This window comes from Cebus imitator, unplaced genomic scaffold (genome assembly GCF_001604975.1).
Source record: "Cebus imitator isolate Cc_AM_T3 unplaced genomic scaffold, Cebus_imitator-1.0 Scaffold36, whole genome shotgun sequence".
Taxonomy (NCBI): domain Eukaryota; kingdom Metazoa; phylum Chordata; class Mammalia; order Primates; family Cebidae; genus Cebus; species Cebus imitator.
The window spans coordinates 4,191,671-4,213,290 of NW_016107351.1; the positions used below are offsets into that span (position 1 = coordinate 4,191,671).

Below are 21,620 nucleotides of genomic sequence, written 5' to 3' on the forward strand. Positions count from 1 at the left end.
CTCAGCCTCCTAAGTAGCTGGGATTACAGGCACGCGCCACCATGCCCAGCTAATTTTTGTATTTTTAGTAGAGACGGGGTTTCACCTTGTTGACCAGGATGGTCTCGATCTCTTGACCTTGTGATCCACCGGCCTCGGCCTCCCAAAGTGCTGAGATTATAGGCGTGAACCACCGCGCCCAGTCTGATTTTCCTTTCCTTAAACATTTTTCTCTGAATCCCAAATTATAGATATATACACATATTTACATATATATACATATGTACACACACACATATATATACACACACATTTATTTCAGATAAGTTGGAAAGTAACTATAAAAGGCATTAAAAAACTACCTTGGATTATTGTACTTTACGGTTTCTCGACCCTGGCACCATTGAGGGTTTTTTGTCATTGTTTTTTTTTTGAGATGGAATCTCACTCTGTTGCCCACCCCGGCTGGAGTACCAGTGACATGATCTCGGCTCACTGCAACCTCCACCTCCTGGGTTCAAGTTATTCTCCTGCCTCAGTCTGTGCAGTATCTGGGATTACAGGCGCACACCACCACGCCCAGCTAATTTTTGTATTTTTAGTAAAGACAGGGTTTCGCCATGTTGGCCAGGCTGGTCTTGAACTTCTGACCTCACCGCTTCATACTCCCAGTGTGCTGGGATTACAGGTGTTTGCCACTGCCCCGGCCAACCCTGGCACCGCTGATGTTTGGGCCTAGAGGATCCCCTGTGGTGGGGGGCTAGCCTGTGTGCTGCAGGATGCCTGCAGTAACCCTGGACCCTCCCCACAGCTGCCGTTAGCATCACCGCCTCTAGCTGAATGTCTCCAAACATCGTCATACGCCTGTCCCTTGGGGGCGGAATTGCCCCTTGCTAAGAAGCTAAGAACCAGCCTTTTTTTTTTTTTTTTTTAATGTGTGCCTCTTTCTAGACTAGCAAAAGGATTTTCCACACCATGGTCAGCAGAGATGGGGCCCAGGGTGCTGCTGGGTTGGGGATGAGGCTTTCCCCCGGGTGGGGCGGGGCTGAGAAAGCAGCAGAGAGTCCCAGGCTCAGGCTGATAGGCCGAGGGCTGCTTTCGCGGTGGAGGCTCTCCTCAAGAGCCTCCTCTTTGGAGTCAGAGCAAACCTAGACTGAAACCTTTCCTTCTTGAAAAGATCTTAAGAACCATTTTACCAAATCCCACGGCAGAGCCAGCCTCATAACATTATGATCATTTTAGTCACTTTTGGGCAAAAACATTATTGCCCAACATCTAACCAAACTTGGCCCCAGAACACGGTTAGTGATTTCCAGCAAAAACCTCCCTACAGCGGGGAGGCCGTGTCCCCGGGGAGGCTGCCTGGAGGAACGTGTTACGCGCTTCCAGGGAAGTGCCGTGAGCACATCTGGACCAGTGGCGTGTAACCCGCGTGAATCCAGACCCACGTGGCTCCGTCTCCAGGCGGCATAGTCAAGGCAACTGAAGACAATTGCAGTGTGACTCAAGCTCTTCACTTGCCTTTCCCAAATCCTGTGACTAAGGAGCCAATCTCCATGGTAATTCAGCAGCCATTTTCCTCCCTCCACGCCCCCGAGGACCAGCAGCTCTTCAGCACCCATTCCCCAACCCCACCCATCCACCTACACCTGACCTTCCCCCCGACAAGAACACATCCCCCTTTCCAGGAGGAGGGAGGCAGAAAAAGAGAAATCAGGCCGAACACAGGACGTGGAGGAGGACAGGAAGCCTGGGGACACTTCCTTGTTCATAATTTGTATCCCTTGGTCATGTGTGGTGGCTCACACCTGTCACCCTGGCACTTTGGGAGGCCAAGGTAGGTGGATTGCTTGAGCCTAGGAGTTCAAGACCAGCCGGAGCAACACGGCAGAGCCACATCTCTACCCAAAACACAAAAATTAGTGAGGCCTGGCGGTGTGCGCCTGTAGTCCCAGCTGCTCAAGAGGCTGAGGCAGGAGGATCACCTGAGTCCGAAAGGTCAAGGCTTCGGTCAGCCACGATCGCACCACTGCGCTCCAGCTGGGCAACAGAGACCCTGTGGCAATAATAATTTTCATCCCTTCACAGGCCTTGTGGCTCTGTGGTAGATTCTTTAAGGAGACAGTCGTCACCCACAGGTTCACGGTTCCATATATTTGTTTCAAATTGGGCCTACTGGTCAGGCTCAGTGGCTCACGTTTATAATCCCAGCATTTCGGGAGGCCGAGGTGGAGGGATCACTTGAAGTCAGGAGTTCAAGACCAGCCTGGCCAATATGGGGAAACCCCGTCTCTACAATTATGTAAAAATACAAAAATTGGCAGAGCGTGGTGGCACACGCCTGTAATCCCAACACTTTGGGAGGCCAAGGCAGGCAGATCATGAGGTCAGGAGATCGAGACCATCCTGGCCAACATGGTGAAACCCCGTCTCCACTAAAAATACAAAAATTAGCTGGACGTGGTGGCACGTGCCTGTAATCCCAGCTACTCAGGAGGCTGAAGCAGGAAAATCACTTGAACCAGGGAGTCAGAGGTTGCAGTGAGCCTAGATCGCGCCACTGCACTCCAGCTTGGTGACAGAGTGAGACTCCATCTCAAAAACAAACACACAAAAAATTAGCCAGATGTGGTGGCGCACACCTGTGATCTCAGCTACTCCAGAGGCTGAGGCAGGAGAATCGCTTGAACCCAGGAGGCGGAGGCTGCAGTGAGCCTTGAAAATCGCATCACTGCACTCCAGCCTGGGCGACAGAGCAAGACTCTGTCTCACATAAATAAATGGGTCCTGTTATATTTTTGCCCCACCTCCGTGCTGTCACACTTGTGTGCTGACAGTGGACACCTGGACTCGGGGACCGTGAGCTTGGGTTTTGTCCTGACGCTCCACCCAGCGCAGGGCCTTTTGACAAAAGCATTCTGTAAGCTCTGTTTTCCTTTTTCTTTAATCCTCATCAGGTGAGCAGCTGTTCTGAGAGGCAAGCCTATAATCTCCTTGAATTGGAAGGAGCCTTGGCAGACAAGACCAAGCTGCCCTCTCAGCTGACAGTTGAACACAGGCTGGGTTTACTGAATGCCCGTGATTTGCATGGCATTGTGCAAGAGCCTGGGAGGAAGTGATTCAACCATAAATTAAATCTATTCCCTGACCTCAGGAATATAACAGGCTAGTGAAGGAAACAGACACGTACCCAATTATAGCTCAAGACAAGCCGCACATGCTGAATCTAAATGCTAAGTGGGTGATGTTCTAGGCCTGTGCCGTCCAGTACAGCGGCTGCTATGTGTGGCTATTTAAATACACGTTAATTAAAATGAAAGAAAATTCAAAATTCAGTTCCTCACCTACACTAGCCACATTTCAAGCGTTCAATAGTTATTAATACACGTAGGCCAGGCACAGTGGTTCATGTCTGTAATCCAGCACCTTGGGAGGCCAAGGCGGGAGGATCGCTTGAGCCCAGGAGTTCAAGACCAGCCTGGGCAATATATCAATGCCCATCTCTACAAAAAATGCAAAAATTAGCTGGGCATGGTGGTGCCTGTAGTCCCAGCTACTCTGGAGGTCAAGGCAGGAGAATTGATTGATCTCAGGAGGTTGAGGCTGCAGTGAGCCACAGCCGTGCCACCGCACCCTAGCCTGGGCAGCAGAGCAAGAACCTGTCTCAAAATAAAAATAAAAATCCAGATGTAGCCAGTGGTTATCATATTGTGCAGGATAGAACCTTTCAATCACTGCAGAAAGTTCCGTTGGACAGCTCTGTTCTAGATTAAAATAAAGTCATCGGGGAGGAAGCAGGAACCGGACAAACAGCAGGCCAGGAATCTGGGAGTCATTTAGACCCTTTCCTCTCTCCCATCTGCATCTCACCCATCCCCAGCTTGAATAGCTCCAGAGGTCAACCCTCCCTTCTGCCCTGCGCCTGCATCAGATGCTCTCCAGGGGCTCCACTGTCCCGTAGACCTCAGCTCCCCCAAGACAAGCGTCTTCATCTGGCTTTTCCAGAGGCTGGACATTGCCCCCAAAATTTTACATTCATCTCCCAAGGATGCTTGGCCTAAGATTTTATCCACACCTAGTGGTTTCCAGTTCAAGAATTGAATTAAGGCTGGGTGCAGTGGCTGATGCCTGGAATCCCAGCACTTTGGGAGGGTGAAGTGGGCAGATCACTTGAGGCCAGGAGTTCGAGACCAGCCTGCCCAACATGGTGAAACCCCATCGCCACTAAAAGTACAAAAATTAGCTGGGTGCAGTGGTGTGTTTCTGTAATCCCAGCTGCTCAGGAGGCTGAGGCAGGAGAATCACTTGAATCTCGGAGGCGGAGGTTGCAATGAGCCAAGATCATGCCACTGCACTCCAGCCTGGGCAACAGAGAGACTCCATGTGAAAAAAAAAAAAAAAAAAGGCCAAGCTCAGTGGTTCACGCCTGTAATCCCAGCACTTTGAGAGGCTGAGGTTGGCAGATCATGAGGTCAGGAGTTCAAGACCAGTCTGACCAACATGGTGAAACCCTGTCTCTACTAAAAATACAAAAATTAGGCATGATGGTACATGCCTGTAGTCCCAGCTACTCAGGAGGCTGAGGCAGGAAAATCTCTTAAATCCGTGAGGCAGAGGTTGCAGTGAGCCGAAACTGTGCCACTCCACTCTGGCCTGAGTGACAGAGTGAGACTGTCTCTTACAAAAATGTATATATATGATTCAGCCCAGCACCCAAACATTCTGGGTTTCTACACAGCATCAACGGCCCCTCAGCCATCACCACCCCTTCGTGCCACCCCGCTTCTGCCACCTTTGGAACATCCCAGAATCCTCCCAACAAGAACAGAAGCCCTGAGTCCACTCCCCCCGGCTCTGGCATCCAGTAACATTCTGTTGAGAAACATAGAGCCCTCCTGTTGTTGTGAGAGGATTCAGGTACTGGGATACCAAGAAAGAGGAGGGTGCCACATCGGGGTGTCCTTCTGACAGGTGACATCTGCTTGTAGCCCTTTCCCCTGCTTCCAGAAGCCATTTGTCACACTGATTGCCCACTGACCAACGTCCTCCAGTGATGGGCAGGAGGGGGTCAGAGTGGCTCCCCTGTGATGAATGCCGTGTGTTTCTCTCCTCTAGACGCCCACTGAATAGCTGATGTTCCCTGCTGCGATTGCACTGCCCCTGCTGTTCTCAGACTCTCCCTCTCCCCCTCGACCTCATGGTGGTTGGGGGTCCCTTATGGAAGGAACTCTGCCAGGCGGAGGCGAGCAGCCCCTTTTCCTGAGCAATGCCAGGGTCCTGGGGCCATCTCCTCTCACAATCTCCCTCGCTCCCTTTTCCAAAAAGCTGCCCTCTGTCTTGCAGAAGGACGGTTTGTTTTTTAAGGCTCAGGTGTTTATCTGGTACTTCCAAAGCCCACGTCCAGGGATGAATCCAGGTTCTTCCAGGGCTACTTGCTAGTTAATTAGCAAAGGTTTCCTCTTCCCTGGATGGGACTGAGGCCTGGCTTGGGATGAAAAGGAGAAGAGAGGCCAAGAATTCTCCCATCCTAAAGCATCGCCCTCCCATCTTGGATTAACTGCACCTCGACCAGGAAGGACTCACCTGGAGCGCAGAGTGGGACTCTGTGTAAATTTTTGCCCAGGCCCTGCAAACAAGGAGGCCGCGTGAGCCGCCAGGCATCAGGCTCTCAGGGCACTCGGCCAGCCCAGCCTCCAGAGCTCCATTCAGTCCCAGTGGAAACAAAGACTTCCTTGAGTGGGGCAGCTGTCCTCAGCTCACCTCCCAGCTGGAAAGTCTCGGGCGGCAGGCTTGCCCCTGCTTTGAGAACGGTGTGAGGGAGCAGAGGCACCGACGGCTGCCCTGCGCCCACTCTGCAGGTGGCCTGGCCCGCCGCCCGCTTCCCCAGCACCAGCAGCGGGGACGCCCTCGGGGGCTGACCGCTCCCAAGACAGAGGGTGGAAAGAACCTGGGAATTCTATGGCCTGGTGCCCCACCGCACCCAGCCCTGTACAAGCAGCACGGATGTCTTGGGTTGTCTGGGGCCTGGACAAGCCCCAGCATTTTCCAGGCAGCTCCTGAGGAAGCCTGGCATAAGATGGAGCTTTGTCCCAAGCCTAGGGCGTCTGGGCCAGGAATAGAATTCAACACATCATCTCACTGGTCCTCTTCCTGCCTGGTCCTGCCACGACTGCTCAGCTGTGATCACCCATGACCCTCGTGGCACCCAACACGCTTCTGCACTCTGCTTTCGTGAGCACTTTCAGCATTTGCCAATATCGACTGCCCTCTTCTTCAGCCCTGGGTGTGGCCCACACTGTCTCCCAGTGTTCGGCCTTCCTGATCAACTCCCAAAGACAAGTGCTCTCCCAGGCTGCTCCTTGGCCCTCAGCTCCTCTTGAGCCTATCTTTCCTAGAGTTATTTATTTTGGAGACAGGGTCTCCTTCTGTCACCCAGGCTGGAGTGCAGTGGTACAGTCACCGCTCACTGCAGCTTCAAACCCCCTGGACCCAAGTGATCCTCCCATCTCAGCCTCCCGGGTAGCTGGAACTACAAGCACGTGCCACCACATCCAGCTTTTTTTTTTTTTTTTAATTCTTTATTTAGAGACAGGATCTCACTGTTTCCCAGGCTCGTCTCAAGCAATCCTCCTGCCTTGGCCTCCCAAAGCGTGTAGGATTATCAGCTTGAAGCCACCGCGCCTGACCTTTCTGCCTGTGTTGGTCCACACCACATCTTCTACTGACAATGCCCCAGTCCACGTCCCCACCACTGACCTGGCTGCTGAGACCTGGGCTTGCAAATGTTCAAGTCAATACCGTGGCTACAAGACACATGGGGCTATTTCAGTTAAACAAAATGGAGCATCCAGTTCTCAGCCACAGGAGCCACATGTTAAGTGCTCACGTGGCTCGCAGCGGCCATAACAGCGCAGCTCTCAGCACCTTGCATCACAGCTGAAGGGTCTGCTGGGCAGCACTGGTCTAGAGCCACATAGGCAATCACATGTGTAATCATCTGCTGAACACCTCCTCTTTGTCCTGCTGTAAGACTTTTTTTTCTTCGTTTTTGTTTCTGAGACGGAGTTTTGTTCTTGTCGCCCAGGCTGGAGTACAATGACGCGATCTCGGCTCACTGCAACCTCCGCCTCCCGGGTTCAAGCTATTCTCCTGCCTCAGCCTTCCAGGCAGTTGGGATTACAGGTGCCCGCCTCCATGCCCAGCTAATTTTTGCATTTTTGGTAGAAACGAGGTTTTGCCATGTTGGTCAGGCTGGTCTCAAACTCGTAACCTCAGGTGATCCACCCCCCTCAGCCTCCCAAAGTGCTGGGATTACAGGCGTGAACCACCTTGCCCACCTGCTCTGCCCTAAGACTTTTAACCCCCCAATTAACTCATCCCCTTCTCCCCCACCCTCACCACACTGGCTTCTCCTCCTGTGGCTTGCGGCTTGGTGAAAGCTATGCGCGCCATCACGCAGGGTCCGGGGCCAGACGCCTGCCAGCCACTTGGATGCCACCTTCCTTGCCCCTGCCACAGCTCATCCATTGCCAACCCCTGCACGTCTCCTCTCCATCGCTTCTCCCCCAGCCCTGGCTGCTTTTCTGCCTCCCATCTGTCTCCCACGCTGCTTCCAGAGGCAGCTTTGAAAAATGCAAATCTGAATGCCACCCCTGGCTTCAAGGGCTTCCCATGCCAATAAAGGAGGCAGTAAGCCCTGAGCGTTTCCATCTGGCCCTTCCCCACCCTGCCTGAGTCCCCTTCACTCCAGCCCTCTGCAGCCACTCAGTCCCTAACAGGTGAAACGTGAGGTCTCGTCCTCTGACACAAGCTCTTTCCTCTGTCTGGATGCCCATTTCTCCTCCACCTTCTCCATCTGTGTATTCTCCAGAACTCAGCCTGAGGCCAATTCCTCCTAGAATTTGCCCAGACCCGGGCCATGCTGTAGGTGCCCCTCCCCTCCATCCGGACAGAACCGGTCTACGGTCGCTGGTTTCCTGATCCATCCCCACGACTCCAAGCCCCTGGGACATGGGAGCCCCATCTAATTTCTCAGGTGTCACCAGCATCCAGTGTCTAATTCTCAACAGGGCTCAAAAGCTCCCCTCACCTCCAACCAGTCCCAAGTACAGAGCCATCATCCAAACACAACATGCCCCAGCCAAGGCCTGTCCAAATCTCTCTCTAACTCCAGGTGGGGATGCAGGGATCCAAGGGACGTCACTGTCACCAGAATGCTGACTCCCGGTGCAGCCATGTGGCTGTCTTCCCCAGAAATGCTCCTCTTATCTGCACTCAGAAAGGCTACTGCTTCAAAGAGACAAAGCCACTGCCTCCATTCCCAAGGTTAAGAAACACTGACGTTTAGGAATAAAGACGGTCTAATGAAATAAGGGCTGCGCACGGTGGCTCACACCTGTAATCCCAGCACTTTGGGAAGCTGAGGTGGGCAGATCACCTGAGGTCAGGAGTTCAAGACCAGCCTGGCCAACATGGTGAAACCTTTTCTTTACTAAAAATACAAAAATTACCGAGGCATGCTGGCATATGCCTGTGATCCCAGCTCCTCCAGAGGCTGAGGCAGGAGAATTGCTTGAACCTGGGAGGCGAAGGTTCCAGTGAACTGAAATAGCACCACTGCACTTCAGCCTGGGTGACAGAGTAAAACTCCATCTAAAAAAAAAAAAAAAAAACAATTACAGTGCATCCACATGATGGAAACTAGAGAAACGAGGTGGTTGATCAGAGCGGCGAACCCCACAATAGGGAGGGATGGGGACTGTGGTAGACCAGGAAACATGTTTTTCCTAAAGACATTGAAAGAAGGAAAGAATATGGAGGGATTGGAGGGCAGAATCAGCCAGCAGCACCGGTTGGGAGTCTCTGTAAATAGGTGAATATTTACTGACATGGAAAGATGTTTGGGCCAGATGCGGTGGCTCACACCTGTAATCCCAGCACTTTAGGAGGCTGAGACAGGCGGATCACTTGAGGTCAGGAGTTCAAGACCAGCCTGGCCAACATGGTAAAACCCTGTCTCTACTAAAAAAATACAAAAATTAGTATGTGGTGTGGTGGGGTGCACCTGTAATCCCAGCTACTCAGAAGGCTGAGGCAGAAGAATTGCTTGAACTCAGGAGGCGGAGATTGCAGTGAGCAGAGATCGTGCCGTAGCACTCCAGCCTAGGTGACAGAGCAAGACTGTCTCAAAAAAGAAAGACAGGAAGGGAGGGAGGGAGGGAGGGAAAGAGAGAGAGGGAAAGAGAGAAAGAGAGAAAGAAAAGGAAAGAGAGAAAAGAACATTTATAAAGCAATGAGTGAAAATGCAGGTTGAAAACATGCAGACCCAAACACATGTGCACACACGCACACACATGCACACACAAAACCACAAAGACCCGAAGGCCACCGACTAGGCTGCCAACAGCGATAATCCACGCTGATGAGAATATAGACGCTTTTACCATTTTTTCTTTCGGCCTCTCTGTTTCTTTCCCCTGTAACAATCACATCCTTTTTCACAGTAAATACACATTATTTTCCACTTAGAAAAATGACAAATAAGCCCCACCCTGGGGACTAAGGGAGCACTTTGTTTATTCCAGGCAACTCAACTGGATGCATAGGAAAGTGGGCTGGGGAGAAAAGAGGGCTTGGTGATGCTGGGCCGTTAAAGGCTCAAGCGGAACCGGGGGGAATACAAATTGGCCTGCTGCTGAAGTCTCACGCTCTTTCGCTCATTTGTTCAACAGATGTTTATTGAGTGTCTACTACGTACCCAGCAGGGAGCTGGATTTCAGGCTGAATGGAACAAGAAGATGTCCCTTCCCTTAGGCAGTAGAGTCCCTGGCAGCTATGGTATGTGAGGTGTTAGGGCCAGGAAGAGCACGGGTGGTAGGGAGCACAGCAGGGTGGCACTGGAATTAGGCGAGCCAGAGAGAACGCTTTCCCAGCAGCGGGGGGCTTTGTTGGTCTTTCGCCGCTGCTGATGAAGGAGGCTGCCTGTGTAGGGCCCATGGCCTGCAGCTGGGGAACAGAAGGAAATGGAGCCCAGTCCTGGAGCCCATCCCCTGCATGATGTGCAATGGCCAGCCTGTTCCTGGACCAGGAATAGCCCAGTGTTTATCAGAGATTCCTTCTGACAAAGCCCTGCTACCCCTGAAAAGCCACCACCGAGAGCCAGGCTCTGGCCGTGGTGCCTTTGCTTCACCACTGAGCTTGCTCCTTAGAATGTGCAAATGGGTTCAGAGCAATGGAGCCGCCTGCCCCAGGTTCCACAGTGCGGAGGTGCTGGCGCTCAGATTAGACCTAGGTATATCCGACAACAAAGCACATTACACTTCACCCGGAGGGGCGACCAGAAAGATGCCAGAGAGCATAAGCTCCTCCTCCTCCCAAGTCAGGCTGCAGCGCCTGCTCCCACCCGCTGGGCTCAGGGCGAGGGTGCTTACTTGCCTGTAGCTGGAAGAGCTGCAGCAGCCTTTGGCTTTGACGGTTGTCTCCAGCAGCTGAGCCCTTGCATTCATCACTCAACGGAGGATTACCGAGAGCCCACCCCATGCCAGGTGTGGCACGAGGCACCAGGGAAACCTGCAACCATCTTCCCTGATGCAAGGCGCTAAGATCTCCCTGGTGCCAGCCTGCTAGCATCTTCAAATGCACCACTGGAGTTGAATTCCTTTGGATTTAGGCACAGGATCACCAAGAACATCCACACACACACACACACCTTGAAATGTGAGGGGCTTGGGCAGTGTGGCCCACTGGATGTACAATTTGAGGACGCTGCTTTTGTAGGGTGAAGAGAGGCCAGCATGCTGGCAAGCTCTGAAGAAGGGAGGGAAAGGACCACGTCTAGGGGTACAGATGATTTTCTCTCCCCTCCGGTGCCTTCTCATGGGCAGAAGCAGACCCGAGTGCTGGGTTGCAAAGGAATCTGAGTTCATGCACCACGCAGGGAGGACTCACAGGGCCGCAGGTCTTGCCCTCATCGGTAACCCTTTCATGGGGGAGGGGGCTCCCCTGAATGATGGAAGATGCAAGAGCCCCACGGTCACCCCCAAACCCACCCAGGTCCCTCCATCTCTCACTTTAGACTCTTTACAAGCAGAATGGGGCCAAGAGTTTCTGAACACACTCGTCCCCAGCTCTGAAGACTGGCCCCAGGAGTCTGCGGGCAGAGGTGGGGGCACTGCCCGCCTTCTGGCCTACATCCGCCTCGAACCCACCCAGGACTGGCAGCTTTCTCAGGCAAGGCCCTTCTTCTTCCCTGGTCCCAGGGCAGAGGGTGGCTGGCATCCAGATGACTAGCTGAGGGGGATGGGTACAACCCAAAACACAGGGCTTGGGCATTCCGCCAAGTGTGGCTTCAGCCATGGCCAACAGCAACATTTGACCCAGTACAGGGCACCAAGAACTTGACTTCCCCATACCCGCCTGCCCGCCTGCTGTCTGCCTCTTCTCCTCCCCTAGACGCCTGCCTTCCTGCCTGCCGTCTCCTGCTCTGCTCTGTCTCATGTCAAGGAAAATTCCTACAGGAGCCAGGGAGATGGGCAGACACTGGGGCTGGGCCACAGCCATCCTGACGGCCGTCCTGGACAGGACGGGGGCCCGAGGAGGGGCCTGTAGTCTGTGCCAGCCCCATCTGAGGCTGGAAAAGGGGTTGGCTCCATGGGGCCTCAGAGGCAAGACAGGGGTGCCCAGTGTGCTGTGGGGGTCCCAGTGCCCCTGCCGGAAACCATCCCCCTTTGAACCACATTCAGATGCCAAGCCCAGCTCTGGAAATTGAGTATGGGCAAGAACCGGCAGCTGGAGGGGTCCTGATGTGCCATGAGCTGCTCATATCACCCCAGCACAAGTGTCACACAGCTTTGACCTTAACAAGGACCTAGAGATACAGATCCTTCCCGCATGGCTCCAAGGCCCGTTCCTGCTCACACTGCTTGCCTCTCCCGGAGAACTGGAGCAGTGGTGGCAGCAGGTGGAGAGTCTCACGGGGGAGCTCGGGAAGGAGGAAAGGGGTGAGCGTGCCCTGGGGCTGCACGTCCCTGCTTAAGCTCAGGACTGGCCCTTCCAGGCCAAGGACCCCAGCACAGACCCCAGGGCAGGGCCCCAAGGATCCCAAGCTCGTGAGAGCAGCTGGCTGGGATGCCCCAAGAGAGCCTGAAAGAAACTCGTTGTTGAGCTGGCATCGCTGTTTCTTCCAGACTGCTCTCTAAAGTGGGCAGGTGAGTTCTCACCCTGCATGCAGGCGTCAGGGAGATGCCAGGGTCCTTCCAGAGAGCTGCCGTGTGCCATTCGACACCAGCACAAGGCTGGTTTCAGCAGGTTAGCAGGGGAAATGGCAGCCCATGGCCCGAGAGGTAGTGTCCCCACCTGAACATCTCCGGAGGCTGCTATTGTCAGGCAGAGGCGGGACTGTCCGGGGGACGGTAACCTGCTCCTTCCTGCCCTTCCTGTCTGTCACCCCTACCCCTTCCCTGAGGCTCTGGAGCCTCAGCCACAGCCCCCAACCCCAGGAACAGGGACCCCTGAGGACAAGACACAAATGGGAAGCTCCAGCCCCTGTGCACACTGTATCTACGAAATTCTTTTCATCTTTGTTTTGATGAGCAAAGTTCAATGCCAGAATATTTGGTCTATGAGTCATGCTAATTACAGCTGGGGGGAGGCGCTAGGAAGAACAACAGAAAGAAGCATGTTCCGAAAAGCTCTGCAGTGCTGGCTGCCCTGGACAGGGGGTCACTTCCCAGGAACAAGGAGGGAGCCCATGCCCTTCCTGGGACAGCTTGGGCTTTCTCTGCTCCCACTTGGGAGGGCATCCCTTGCCAGCTGGCTGCACCTGCCTGGGAGGGGCTGTGGCATCCTGTGGCCACACAGCGCCCAGCCAAGGCTTCCTGCACCCTGCTTTCTGCCTCCCTGACAAGCTCACCAGGACACCTCCCTTGGCAACACAAGAGGAGGAGAAAGAGGCGGGAGATGTCGAGAGTCCCTGGGTACGGACCTGTGTCCTTCCTGCTCCTGGGCATTCTCTGTCGGCAGCTGGGAGAGAAGTTCCCAGCCTCAGCTTGGAGAGCTGAGTGCCAAATTCCCAACACCAGGTAGGAGTGTTAAAGGCATAGGCCCCGGAGGCTGGGCGCGATGGCTCACACCTGTCATCCCAGCACTTTGGGAGGTTGAAGCGAGTGGATCACTTGAGGTCAGGAGTTTGAGACCAGCCTGACCAACATGGTGAAACCCAGTTTCTACTAAAAATACAAAATTAGCCAGGCATGGGGCGCACGCCTGTAATCCCAGCTACTTGGGAGACTGAGGCAGGAGAATCACTTGAACCTGGAGGCAGAGGTTGCAATGAGCTGAGATCTTGCCATTGCACTCCAGCCTGGGAAACAAGAGTGAAACTCCATCTCAAAAAAAAAAAAAAAAAAAAAAGCATACACCCTTGGGCTAAAGACACAGATCAGGACCTTGAGTCCTCCATCCCTGTCTCTGGGACCTCAGGCAAGCCGTGAGCCTCTTGAGCTTCACAGCTCTGTTCTTTCCACAAGTGAGAGTTCCCTTGATAGAACTGTTGAGAATTAACAATTATAATAATTATTAATATAACGTTCAGCACCTGCCATGTGAGAAGCAGACACACGAATCTGTGGCTCACATGCCACTGTTGTTGGGCTGTCTCTAAGGGCCTCTCCAGCTCTACAGGTCTAAGAGGGAGGGTGGGGAAGCTTCCGCTTGTCCTCAGCCCTCGGCTCCCATCTCCCTTGTGTTGGTTCCCTCCTCCCTGGTTGGCGGGTACTGGACAGGTCTCCTGATGGCACACAACAGCCAGTGCCTCCATCTGTGGCTGCTCACGGCTCCACCGCCTGCCAGGGAGCGGTACTTTCTTGCACTATAAAAAGCAGAGGCTGGGCAGCCTGAGGACCTCACCCGCTCCCCTGGGGCCTGTGAAGTGGCCAGCAGCGGAGAGAACAGTTTCTCACGGCATTTCTCATGTTCAAAGCTCAGGATGAGAAAGCTCCCAGCATGTCGTGTTGCCTCCTTTCCTAGAAACTAGGTGGGGCCGCAGAGTCAGGAACACCTCACAGGGGGACGGCTTCCTCCCTCCCTCCCAAGCCGGGATGAGTCGGCCCAAAGGTAGATGGAGGGTCCACAGAAGAGAATCTGGCTTTCTGGGGCTGGAAGTGGGTGATCCGGGCTAACGGTGGGGACCACACCTGCGCCGGCGGAGAAGCCTGGAGGGCTGGGTGGTGGGCGGTGGGTCAACAGGTGCCGTCCAGAAGCACCCAGGCGGCTCAGAGGCTCCAGCCCCAGGCCAGGGACCACTCCCAGCGGCACGGGCACAGGGAGCTTCGCTTCCCAGGAGGGCCCCGGGGAAGCAACATTGTTTTATCCTGCCCAAGCTGGGCCCCTCCAGGACACCAAGGCTGTCAGGTGCGGGGACCAAAGTCAGCCTTCCTATTCCATGAAGGATCCTGGTTGGCCCCAGACGGGCCTGGCAGACCCGGCGGTCAGGTGGTCCCGGTGAGACTGGGGAGGGGTGAGGGCATCCCCGCCAGGTGCGGCCACCGGCATTAGTACCACTCCTCCTCCTTCCACACCCTCAAAACGCACCAGAGAAGAGTGAAGCAAGAAAAACCCCCCACAAAAAGCTGGGGGGAAGGTGCGATGGCTCCCGACCGTATCCACGTGCAGAAGAGTCCGGCTCGTCAGCAGGCAGGGAGCCCCGGGACCGCGACCCCGCGCAGAGGCGCCTATGCGGGGGTCTGCGCCAGGGCGGGCGCCAGGGCTTCCCCCAAACCTGGGCTCCCTCTGCCCCTGCGCCTCCACCGCGCTCCCCGGCCCTCCCGGCCCAGGTGTCTGCCCGCCCCGCCCTGGCCACCGGGCTGAAGCCACTAGGACAGGGGCGGGGCGGCGCCGGGTCCCTGCGGCTGGGGCACCTACCTCCGTCCCGCCGGCCGTTCCTCCCCCGCCGCCCTTAGAGCATCTCCCCGCGGCCGAGCCTCCTCCCCGCCAGGTCCAGGGAGACGCGCAGACCCGCCGGAGGAGACAGAGCGGGGAGACGAGTCCTCGGGGCCGACGGTGCAGAGCAGGAGGGTGGGGGCGGTGCGAGCAGCCGCGGGTGCCCCCAGCACCTCTGGTCCGCCACCCAGGCTCCGAGGTCCCTGTGACCAGAAGCGGAAGCGCGGTTTCTCGAAAGTAAAGGAAGAGACGCAGAAAGTGGGACAGACGCGCACGGAGCGAAGCCCAGCCAGATGTGAGCCGCGAGGAGCCGCCAGCACTCCCAGCGCTTTCGTCCAAACAGCAGCCGCGGAGGATTAACTGTGTGTGCCCCGCCGCCCCGCGGAACTCCGGCCGCCGCCTCCCGCCCCTGGGGAGCGCGCCAGGCTGGCAGTGGGGAGGGCCGCTTCCGTGCGTCCGGAGGGCCGTCCAGAGGTGGAGGGGCTGCGATCCCGGGGTGAGGATGCCCCGCGCAGGACGGGGGTGCCCAGCAGGCCCGAACACTCCCAGTCACTTGGTAGCGGGGGGTGGACTCCAAGGCCTGGGGATCCCCTGCAGCCAACCCCGAGGGGTCAGGTCTCCAAACAGTGTCATACCTGAGACACCCCGCACGTCATCGGGGACTCAGAGATGTGGGGGAATCTGTGAGCACCCTACAAAAAATGCCAAAGTGTATGTGTGTGCGTGTGTGTGCGCGCACGTGTGTGTGTATGTGTGTGCGTGTGTGTGCGCACGCACGTGTGTGTACACGCACACACATCTTTGGAAGACGATGGTCCACTGTGTTGTTTTGTTCAGGGTCTTGAAAGCTCTGTGATCTAATGGTTAGGAGGGCACCCCTTCTCTGGAAGGTTTACATTTCCAGAGGAAAGCATGTGAAGAGTGGTGGACCCACGGTGGCTGGAAGCATTCCTCCATCTCTATCAGGCCTCTCATTCCTTGATGTGAAAACCTGACATTTTCTCAATCATACACAAACATTTCTTCTGAACCAGCCCTGTAGGCTGCCCTCCAGTCCGGATCCCTAATCCGGGCTTCTCCAGAGCCGGCCCTGGTTGGGGCCCAGTCTCCCTCCCTGGACTCTCTGTCAGCCCAGCTCTCTCTGGAAAATTACCATATCACTAGCAGGGGAGGATTTGGCCAGAGAAGCCAAGTCTGCTCTGATGGTAACAGCGTTCCCCACTTTCTTGTTGCTTCTTTTCAGCCTTGCTGCCCGGTTCTCTCTGATCTGCCCCTCCCTCACCTCCATGCTGTACCTGGGTGTTTTGGTTTTGTCATCACTCCTGTGAGGGCCTGTCTCTGGCTACATCTAAACAGGAAATGTGAAAACAGGGATGCTGGTTGGGACGTTCAGAGCACTATAGGCTTTACCTTTCCCTGCCTGGAATGTCCTCCCATCCACCGCACCAACAACTGGACAGGTGAAAAGAATCAAAGAGGAAAGGAAGAAGAGGGTGCAAGCTTGATGCCGGCCGCCTTGCCCAAGGCGGGGTGAGGCCAGCACTCGGGTCGACGTGAGGGTGAATGGAGATGAGAACAGAAGGGGAGGCCTGGGGCAGGCGAGCCGCCCAACAGCCACTCCACAGAGGCCCTGGCTGCGTGTGCCAGCCCTTCCTGTGAGTATAGGGAGAAGGGCTGCCAGGCCTCCAGCACCCAGGGGGAACTCAGAGGACACGACGGCGACATGAAGTCAACACTACTTCACCAACTAGAGATGCGGCCACCGCTAGGCTTAGGAGATCAGGGCCTGCCTGTGTTCTTGGCATACATGTCTGAGGCTTGGCAAAACCTACATCCCTGGTTGCTTATTGATACAGGAAAAGCCACAGATAAGCTTGTCTCCATTCCCGTAAGTGACGTGAGGACGTTTCCCAGTCACCCGGAGCAAGGCCTAGCACACAGATTGACCTTTCCTTCGTTACTCTGTCCTCAAGTAGCCCTTGCCGCAGGGATACCAGAGAAAGCAACAGCATTTTTCGCAGCCCTTATGAGACCTTCGTCCATACTTCAGGGAATCTGGGCCTTTCTAGAACTCTTATGGGCTGGGAAACTCCCTCAATGCAATGGGAAGGCTCCTCGTTGTGCTGCCCGGGAGCTTCGGACTCAGAGAAGTCCTGGGCAGATATCAGAATTCACAGAGCTGGACACACGACTCGAGAGAGAAAGGGATGAGGATGATGTGGTGGCCACACCTGTCATCCCAGCACTCGGGGAGGCTGAGGCAGGAGGACTATTTCAGCCCAGGAGTTTGAAACCCACCTGGGCAACATAGTGAGACCCTGTCTCTACAAAATATAAAACAGTTAGCTGGGCTTGGTGGCACACACCTGTAGTCCCAGCTACTCGGGAGGCTGAGGTGAGAGGATCCCTTGAGCCCAGGAGGTCAAGGCTGCAGTGAGCCCTGATCGTGGCATTGCAGCCTGGGCAACAGAACGAGACTCCATCTCAAAAAAAAAAAATTGCGGATAATGGAAGAGTTATTCTTTCTCTTTACCCCATCCAAGATGGCTTTGGTGTTGACGAACTGAGAAACAGTTATCTTTAACATAATTCCGAGACAGAAACTCAGAGGCCCAAGGTAGTACGAAATTCTAGAAAGACAGCTGAAGGCTGGCCATCTCTTCCAGCTGCACCTGGCTCATCCTACTGGGAGCCTTTGTCCTGGCTCTGTCCTACCTTGAGGCAGCCTGGGGATGCTACTGAACTTCAGTGGGCCTTAGCTTCCTTATCAATAAGGCAGGGATAGGTCCAGGGTCTCTTATCCAGAACAAAGGAGGCCAGCTGTGTCCAGAGTCAGAGGCAAATATCCCACAGAGCATCTGACCCTGGGCTGTGGGTGGCGCCCCTTCATCAAACACTTGAATGTGCTACAGTGGGACAAAGGCAAGCCATCCCTAGTCTCAGGACAGTTCAGGCCACATTGTTCTGCCAAATTTAGAGGAAAACTAAGTTTTCAAAGTTTTTGCATTTCCAGGATTTGGGAGAAGGGATTGTGAACCTGTAGTTTCACACACGATTAATAAAAAGGTTGATGGAGCATAGTGTTCACTGCAACTGTCATCATGACAGGTATCATCTTCCTTCCCTCCTCTTTGACTTCGCCACCTGTCCCAATCTGCCCAGAACACGGGCAGCGCCATCCAGGAGCCACGAGCCTGGGCCAGCGGCCCGGGACGCTGGATCTGCCTGCTCTTGGGAAGAGGAGGGAGGGAAGAGATCAGAAAAGAGACTACTCATTTTCCTTGAGGCAGAAACTGGGGATGGGGAGGAGTGGTATCAAACGTAACACAGAGAGCCTCCCGAGATCTTGTGTAAGACCCACAGCTCAGGGGTGTGGGAAGTTCCGAAGAAGAGGAGTTGAGGTCTGGGCACATCTTAGGTGCTGCCATCTTGGCTCACAACTCAAGGCAGCAGGCGTCGGGCAAAGACTCACAAGGCCAGCCTCCCAGAGAACACAAGCCAGTCCTCAATAAAAAGTCCAAAATGGAGAGCAGGCCGGGCTCCTAATGCTCTGTCATCAACTTCACCCCTGCTTTATCCTTGTAAGTAGGAAGATGGAAACTTTGGCAAGCAAGGGCTGTCCTTGCAGAGCGGCTGATCTTCCATCCCTGCCTTACGCCCCCCAAGCAACAAGATGCAGGGGGTCTTCCCTTTGGCAAAATCCTTTCCTGTTGGGCAGAGATCCTGAGAGTGCTAGGACCAGAGTCAGGACAAAAAACAACAGCAGAAATCAAAAACCAAACCAGCCCCAGTGCCTGGGGGATCTCAGCAGCCCTGGAATTATGGGTCAGAAGTCGAAGCCGACTTCCAGAAAGACCGAGTCCCCTCGCCAGGGTCTCTCTCTTAGCCCCCAGACACATCCTAAAGCTCCCTAGGAGCTCACATCTGCACAAGGGTGTCTGGGTGAAAACCCCTAACGGTTTCCTGAATATTCCCAAATCATCCCATAGTCTCAGCCAAGGGTAGGTCATAAAATGTGAAGCCCCAAGACTCACGGGGAAGAAATACTTCCTGGAACCCCCGGCAGGGGAGGCAGCACGTTCCGCGTCCTCCCCGATTTGGCAATTCTTTCTCTCTTCCTGGGCCTGTCACCACCGCTCGCTGGGTCTGTTTGCTTATTGTAGGAGAAAGACTTGACCTGGGTTCACGTCTGCAAGGCGCTCGGTTCCAGATCAGCCTGTCGTTAACAGCACTGTGATTTTTCCCACCGCAGCCCTCACATTCCGCCTTGCCCAACTATTTTGGGTTGGGCTGCCCAGTCATCCCACAAGGGCAGAGGCTGGTATTGCAAACTTTGATTTCTGTTCCCAAGGGTAGCGACCAGCCGGCTCCGATGGTGACGTCCCACGGCCAAGGGGTGGGGGTGGGGAGAGTCTCCACAGAGCTTGGAAGAAGCTGCTGAGATGGAAACGTGGAAACTTGGCGGGCAGACCCAGCCTCCCTGGCCGCTGGCCCATGCTCGTGGCTCCCGGATGGCGCTGCCCGTGTTCTGGGCAGCTCGGGACAGGTGGAGATCAGGACTGGCAGCTGCCAGGCAGATCAGGTGAATAGGCTTCTTTATGGTCCTCACACCTGCAGAAAACCAGGAGGGCAAGAACGTTCCCTCTCCGAGGAACCCGCCTTTCCGCAGAAGTTCTCCCCTGAGGCCATGTACACGCCTCGCAGCTCTATCAAGCCATTTAATTTCCCTACGCCTCAGTTTCCCCATCTCTAAACATTTACTCTCCTGTTTTGGCAACGAATGCTTTCAGTTATATGGAGATGGGCGTAACGGACTATTAGGCAACATTTTACCCAATAAATAAGATGGGAGGGCCCCCTGGTGGACTCCCCAGTTCCAAGCACTTAACTGTGAAACGAGCAAGTGAATGCGTAAGCGAACACATGAATGAATGATTCAGTGAAGAATGTCTTGCCTTTTCCGCAGAGCCACAGAAACTAAAGGGAATTTCCAGCAGGAGGCTATGGTGAAGTCTCTGATGATGCAAAGAAGACAAGGAGAATGAAAATCCAATGAAAGCCCGATTGTATTGGTTAACCTTAAGGAGAGTGACTCTATGGCACAGCCTCTCTGGAAGGTATGGTATGTTTGCTCACAGTATGTCAATATCCTTTGACCCAGTGGCCTTTCTGCGAGGAGTTTATCCTACAGATAAACTTAGAGTCGTGCTCAAATAGGTAAGTTCAAGGATATCCTCTGAAGCATTGCTGTAGTAAAAAAAAGATCATAGATATCCTCCAAGGGCATCATTAGGGGCCTAGTAAAATAAATTCCGCACAGTGGAATACCGTGTAGCTCTTCAGAGAATAAGCAGCTCTCTATATGTGATATGGAACAATCTCCAAGCTAAATCGTTTTGTTTTGTTTTGAGAGTTTCGCTCTTGTCACCCAGGCTGGAGTGCGGTGGCACGATCTCGGCTCACCACAACCTCCGCCTCCTGGGTTCAAGCAATTCCCCTGCCTCAGCCTCCCGAGTAGCTGGGACTACGGGCATGTGTCACCATGCCCAGCTAATTATTTTTGTATTTTTACCAGAGACGGGGTTTCACCATGTTGACCAGGATGGTCTCAATCTCCTGACCTCGTGACCCACTCGCCTCGGCCTCCCAAAGTGCTGGGATTATAGGCGTGAGCCACCGCGTCCGGCCTATATTGTTAAGTAAAAAACTACAAGCCCTTACTGAAAAGCGTGAAAGAAAATCCAAATAAATGGAAAAGCAAAACATGGTCTTAGATAGAAGACCCAATATTATTACAAAATCTCAGTTCTCGCCCAATGAAGCTATAGATTCAAAGCAATTCCACTCAAAATCAGACAAGGCTGAAGGTGGGTAGGGTAGGAGGGGACTTGTCCTACTCCCTAGGAAGGCGTATTATGAAGACATAAAAATGAAGATACTGGTATTGAACAGATGTGATCAAGTATCTTAGTACGATGTAATAGAAAGCCCCTCCCAACAAATGACCCACGTGTGTATGAAAAGATCTATGACGAAACTGGCATTGGACACATATCCATGGGGAAGGGATGGATCAATTCCTAAAAACACACGGAGATGTTGGGGCATCCACAGAAGAAGAAATGTAAATGGCCAAAACGTATAAGAAAAGATGTACAAGCTCGCTGTAATCAGGCAATGAGCACACACTTATTACCATCAGACTGGCAAAATTAAAACATCTCATGATGTCTATGGAGCTGTTACTAGAAAGGGTCCCGAACCAGACCCCAAGAGAGGGTTCTTGGATCTTGGGCAAGAAAGAATTTCGGATGAGTCCACAGAGTAAAGTGAAAGCAAGTTTATCAAGACAGTAAAGGAGGCCAGATGCAATGGCTCACGCCTGTAATCCCAACACTTTGAGAGGCCAAGGCAGGTGGATCACAAGGTCAGGAGTTCAAGACCAGCCTGGCCAACGTGGCAAACCCTGTCTCTACTAAAAATACAAAAATTAGCCAGTCACTGTGGTACACACCTATACTCCCAGCTACTCAGAAGGCTGTGGCATGAGAATCACTTGAACCTAGGAGGTGGAGGTAACAGTGAGCCAAGACTGTGTCACTGCACTCCAGCCTGGGCGACAGAGTGAGACTCTGTCAAAGAAAAAGGAGGGAAGGAAGGAAGGAGGGAGAGAGGGAGGGAGGGAAGGAAGGAGGGAGGGAGGG

General features: G+C 54.0%; 1 protein-coding gene and 1 long non-coding RNA gene across 3 annotated transcripts in view; one reads left to right on the forward strand and one right to left on the reverse strand.

The window, feature by feature from the left end:
* The window catches only part of C1QTNF1 (C1q and TNF related 1), a 24,245-nt gene extending 8,927 nt beyond the window's left edge, over window positions 1–15,318 (reverse strand). Inside the window, exon 1 of one of the 2 annotated variants that reach the window (XM_017524980.2) lies at window positions 14,899–15,318. The gene's annotated coding sequence lies outside the window, so the exon portion shown is untranslated. Of the gene's footprint in view, window positions 1–5,562; window positions 5,797–14,898 lie in introns of those variants that run through there. The other variant, XM_037737210.1, reaches the window with a different exon arrangement.
* LOC108301732 lies at window positions 11,913–20,284 on the forward strand. Its single transcript, XR_001823984.2, has 3 exons — window positions 11,913–12,185; window positions 19,268–19,498; window positions 19,883–20,284. It is a non-coding gene; the product is annotated as an uncharacterized LOC108301732 (long non-coding RNA).
* The last annotated feature ends 1,336 nt before the right edge of the window (window positions 20,285–21,620 follow it).